Source organism: Helicoverpa zea, chromosome 7 (assembly GCF_022581195.2).
Source record: "Helicoverpa zea isolate HzStark_Cry1AcR chromosome 7, ilHelZeax1.1, whole genome shotgun sequence".
NCBI lineage: Eukaryota > Metazoa > Arthropoda > Insecta > Lepidoptera > Noctuidae > Helicoverpa > Helicoverpa zea.
In genome coordinates, this window is record NC_061458.1 from 3126950 (window position 1) to 3132949 (window position 6000).

Consider the following 6000-nt stretch of genomic DNA (forward strand, 5'->3'; position numbering starts at 1 on the left):
GACATAAGATAAGAGGATCTGGGAAAGCTAGCAAGTTTGAAAACCAGTCAGCGTGCACCTGGATTCAATATCCATATCTAGACCCGCTTAGTAGCTGGCTAATATGATCACATCAATAATATAAAATTTTAATTAGGGGAAGTGAAATAAAATTTTATTGTCATTTCTTCCTCAATTAATAACAGGCGTGCAAATAAAAAGTAATTTATGAGCTTATTTGAATATCAGCTAATTAGGCTAATGGTTTCACGATTATGGCGTTTTGAATGAAAATGACCTCGGTCAGGAAATCCGACCCAAAATTATGCGCAATTCATATATTTTCCTCGTTGATTTCACCCACATGTTAAAATCTATAAAAATACCTAGTTAACAAATAAGAAAATGAGGCTTCTATCTTATTATAAAGTATTGGTAAATATTTTACCAAAGAAAATTGGTTTAACCTTGATGTCTGAACCTATGTTATCGATAGGCATAAATAACGTGCGTGATCGCGAAAAATGTTTTTCTAAGTTAAGGTATACGTTTCCAATATTGTAGATTACGTAATTACGTAAATTTTTTGATGCCCTGTATTAGTTTTAAGTTGTATATATATATATAAGTTTATTTTATTTTCAATTAATGTAAATATTTTGTGATTACGTAAACACTGTAGTAGTTTTATAACCTCATATCGGAAGTTTCGATCTAATAATATACCTATGTGATTTTAAAGAAGAAAATGAATGACTTACATAATTTTCCCTATAAACACGACTGACCTACTTACTTACTTGTCACCACCAAATACAGAATTTAAATTCTAAAATACCTTTAGTAAAAAATGTCCCACGTTGGGTGCCAGTAAGCTTCCCTTTGTTCAAATCAAAATATAATTTTCCACAATCAACTATTATTAACTGTGCCATATTTTTATATCAAGGAAACAAAAGACGCATACAATTTTAAACTACCAGCCTATAATAGACTTAGTTTATCGATTTACTATACAATAGGCTACAAACGGTACAAGTTTGTAGTGGCTTTCTAAGAAACGTTAGCAAAATTTAATCTGTGAAGTTGGAAATGTTTAACAGTGTTCGGCTACAATGAAGTTGAATAGTTTAAGTCTCAAAGTTTGCTGTTTTAGAAACTTTACTGCTGATCGGTTCTCTTCGATAGTAGACCTCTTTTAAGTGCGTTGGTTTTTCCTGAGAAAAAAATACTGGTACTTTGAAATAATAATTATACTTGGACTAGGAATCTATCATTCTTTTAATACCTCCAACGTCCAATACACATAATAACAGTCTAAAGCCACGTCTCGGCTACTTTTGACCTGGTCGCGGAAAGTGGTTTTCACAGGAGAACATTATCATCACGGGGTATATATAATAATGCTATACAACGTGCTGTTCTTTACACAAAAGCCTATTAAAAATAAAAACTTTTTGACTTTTACTAGGTATTAGTTTACCCACAAAGTCTTCTTAAAAACTCGGTTTAAATTGTATTTTTATTGATTGTAATCCAAGTCGACTAGACGGCTTATAAGAAAAGATTTAGGTTTCATGAGCCGATTAAATTTTATTCTCTTTAAAATATATTTCATTTATTTTGACTATCTTCACAGAGTTCCCTGCGGGGTAAAATAATATCTCATTCGAAAGAGAGATTAGAAATTGTGAAAAGAACATAGTTTATATTGTTTAGGTACCTTCATAATTAAAACGCTAAAGGCAGTGTATATGCTGGTTTCTTACATGTAATGTGAATAGGAGAATTTCAGCATAATACTTATTTGATTTTTTATGAAATTCTCAAAAAGAAGTTATTTTCAATTTGAATGTAATTTTATTAAAAAGGTACTTATTTATTAATAAAATTATTTTTAAAATATCCTTGCACATAGTATTTTCGTAGATACTTGTAGTAACTTAGCTAAAAGTAAGAAAGAGGTCAAAAAACTAAAACTTACTTCCACGTCCCTCGATTCAGGAATTTGACTATTAAAGTCGTGTGTAGCGTAGAACTTTTGTCTTTCCAAACTTATATTATACATTATGTCCATTCTGCACTATATTTAAACACTCCATTGTTATAAACACTATTCACATTAAAAACAAAACACAATGTTCACATTTTACAAAGATTTATGTCAAATCTTTTTGAAACACCATTTCACCTTACTTTGAAGCCAATACCTGAAACAATTGAAAATGAACTTTAGGTTATCTACAATTTATTTATTTAACCATTTATGTACACACAGTAAATACACACGAAAGAAGAAGAAGTAACAGAAAATAGTACAAAGGTGCTGCTTATTTCTAAAGAAATCTCTTCCAGCAGACCCGTAGTAGGAGAGTTAGAATATAGAGATGTAGACAGACTGCATACTTACATCGGTCAAAGGATATGCATTGCCATCCAGCGTGGCAATGCAGCCAGCCTTTTGGGCACGATCCCAGCTGACAGCGACGCGGATGAATATTTTGATACTTAGTTTTAATATTTCCCTATAATAAGATCATTATATCTGTAGATTCTACCTAGTAATACCGACATACTTTATAATATGTACTTTATATTTTTTTTATTTAATAAAAAAAAAAACAAATCATTCATTTTTTTAAAGAGGAAGATTTTTCTAAAAATGCTAGTCAGTATTCTACAGTATATATATCTAGGTCATATTATCCGACGTACGACTTAAAAAAAATGCAAGTGACAGTTCAATATTGATCACAATATTAATAATAAATGGGTCTACCCTATAATTATCTATGACATTTTCAAAGGGCCTAATACTATGCTTTTGCAGAACGATCGATATGCAAGGTTAAATATGACTGCAGCGGTCAAGAATGAATTTATCATTCCAAAGTATAAACTGAAAAATAAGTTTGTTTATTTTCGTTACTGATTTGCATAAAAGTTATTTGTCAGGTAAACAAAACACGAAAAAAACTTTTCCTTGTTTGAAAATTTTAGACTCTCATGGTAACTTGCACCATTTTCAGTTCTCAGACCGCAAGTATTCGACTGGTTATGGTTTGGTTATTGTTACAGTTAAATAGTGCAACTGACCCTTAGTTTGTTTAGAAAATACTACGGTACGTGCGAGTATTTTGAAAATGAAAATATACTGTGCAAGCCAAATTGAAATCCGATATTTTGTGGCTAAGCCGGCAAACGTAGGTTGCGCTCATAATGAGCGGTCGAACGCTAGTCGTCTGTAATTTGGACAAAACATAATTATACGTGCATATATTTAGTGTTTAGATGACGTACTTATCGTTTATAGCAGGTTTAGAATGAATTCATTTTAAATATAATGTGACTTTATCGTTTATCTAATCACAAAAAAGTGCATTACTAATTATTTTTACAAATTAATTTAAACTACGAATTAATTTAGTTTTGTGTTTAATTTAGTAAAGTTGTATTTGCACAAGAAGTTACTAAATTATTATTAAATTCTCATAAAAAAATCTGAGTTACGTTACGTAGATCTGTGCTTAATATTATAATTGATATCATTTGCGTGGCATGTGGCTTATGCCTTTGATCATACCTAATACTTAACTTCTATATTACTAGTAAGCATATAATAAAGACAAAAATGTAAAAAAACAATAAACACCGGAAACTTGATAAGGTCAAGAAAAACATAGCCTTCATTTTCATCCATAACAAGCTATTTATGTAATAAGTCTGCGAAAATAAACTTCTAAGCTCACATGACGTCACTTGCCTGGGAACAAAAATATTCACTCACTGGGCCTCAAAATACCACAGGAACGGACTTGACCCCTGAAATGTTTGCCTTACTTAATTGGCTTTTATCTCAGAAACGATGAGGCTAAATATATACCTAACTGTGACCTTCAGGGAATAAAATGTCAAAGTTAGTTCTTTCGTGGTTGGTCTAGATGGGCTAAGTAGTTAAGTGGTTACTTTTCACTACTACGTTCCAGTGTGTAAACTGTAAGATTAGGTAGCAACTTTTTACATGTATTTCGAGGGCCTCTACAAGAAGTGGCAGCAATTCTGATGGTCACTATTTAGTGCTATTGAGCGTACGCATTTGTATACCTAATATTCAATACACATTGCGCAGAATTAGGCGGCTTCGTACCTTTTCGAATTTCTGTTCACTAATACCTTCTACTAGCTCCAACGTGTAAACAGTTGCTTTTCACTCGTCAAATTGGTGGTTAATGTTTTGACAAGTACTAAGCACTTAGTTACTAAGCCCGTGTAAACCAGCCATTACTGAAACCTTACGTTGTAGCCAGGCTTGGCTGAGCCAAGCAAGCGCATTATTATTATAATACAAGCTGTTGATTTGCATCCGTGCCATATTCAAGGACGTAATTATGCTAATGATTCTCGACCCAAATCAACAAAAAAATTGGTACGTATTTTTTTTTTCGGAATTCCGTCAATGTCATCTAGCCATATTTAAACTTGGCGCGTGTGTTACTGGCCTTAAAACCGTGCCGAGCCCTCACACAAACGCAAACACAAAGCATACGCAACGATTATTCATAAATTTCATTCATAAAATTGGATTACTTCTGAAATACTACGACATTACAATGACAAAAAAAGCAGTGCATATTAGCTATTTCCTGTCTACTGTAATTCCAATCGATTATTTACGTATTTTATGTCGTTCTCCTGAAGTATGGCACAAATGCAAATCAACACCTTGTATAGTGCTTATGTACAGGTGATTAATTATTCAATTATTAATGAGTTGGTAAAGAATATTAGGGAACCCAACCTAGCCAATATTTTATATAGCAAAAAAAACCTGGTGCACTTTATTCTAAAACGTGATCTTAAAAAGATTCAAGTTTAGTACTAGGTTTAGAGAAAATATTTTTTTTCGAAACGATGGTTTTTACCTAGTAGGTACTAAAGACGGTACTTTTTAAGGACCACGTTTCGCGATAAGGTGGAAAGGGTTTATTTAGCTTAAAATGCAAATATCACGAAAAATAAAAGTTACACCCTATTATGTTCCACGTAGCATTATCATACTGACCAAGTAAATAAAGCCTAAACCTGTGATTCCAATTCATGAAAAGGTTAGGGTTTAACTCTCATGAATTTATATGTAGATATTCCTAGGACCTTCGTTGAATACTGTGAAATATTTAATTGAATTTGTTGGGTAAACAAAATAAAATATTAAAATGAGCTTCGATAACTTCTAGGAATACATATATCAACGGAATTTGAATTTATTAGCTACCAACTTTTTCATATAATTATATTTATTTTGTGTTAATGTTACGTGCCTTTTCTATTTTTCTCTACACCTACACTTAATTATATTAGTGGATATATATGTTTTTATTACGAATAGAAGGAAAAGTATATTTTAAATAAATGCCACGGAGTATTCTCATTTCCACCTTGATCTCTTATGTCCATATGACAGAGGGAGCCACCCATCCGAAACACTGGGAATATCGTCATGAATAGATAGATAGCCACCAATCCATTGACCGTCGCGCTAAGCGTTGCTTAACTTCATGACCGATCTACCTGTGCGGATGTTACTTAAACACCTCTTTACAGCATTTAATTCCGTAATACTGTGTTATTTCCCTTATAAATATGTATAATAATGTTTGTTTTAAATTTCTAGGCACCTACCAATGATTTCTTTCCTCCACCCAAGGGTATGTAGATTGGTAGAGAACGCCTAAGGAGTTAAGACTATACATTGTAGTGCAAAAAACATTAAATAAATAAATAGATACATGCTTTTGACTAACTAAGATAATAAACATTTTCTCCTTTACAAGTCTTCAAAACTTATATCAGACGCTGTGACCACTCGAAGATAGACCAAGCAATTAATTTGAGTTAAACCTAAAAGGGTTCGAAGTCCAAAGATACCAAATTATAAATCTTTATCTTTCTAGAGAAATCGAAAAACTTTTCCTATCTTAAACCGATTCATTAATCTAAGTTTAGTTTTCTTAGAAAGCTGGA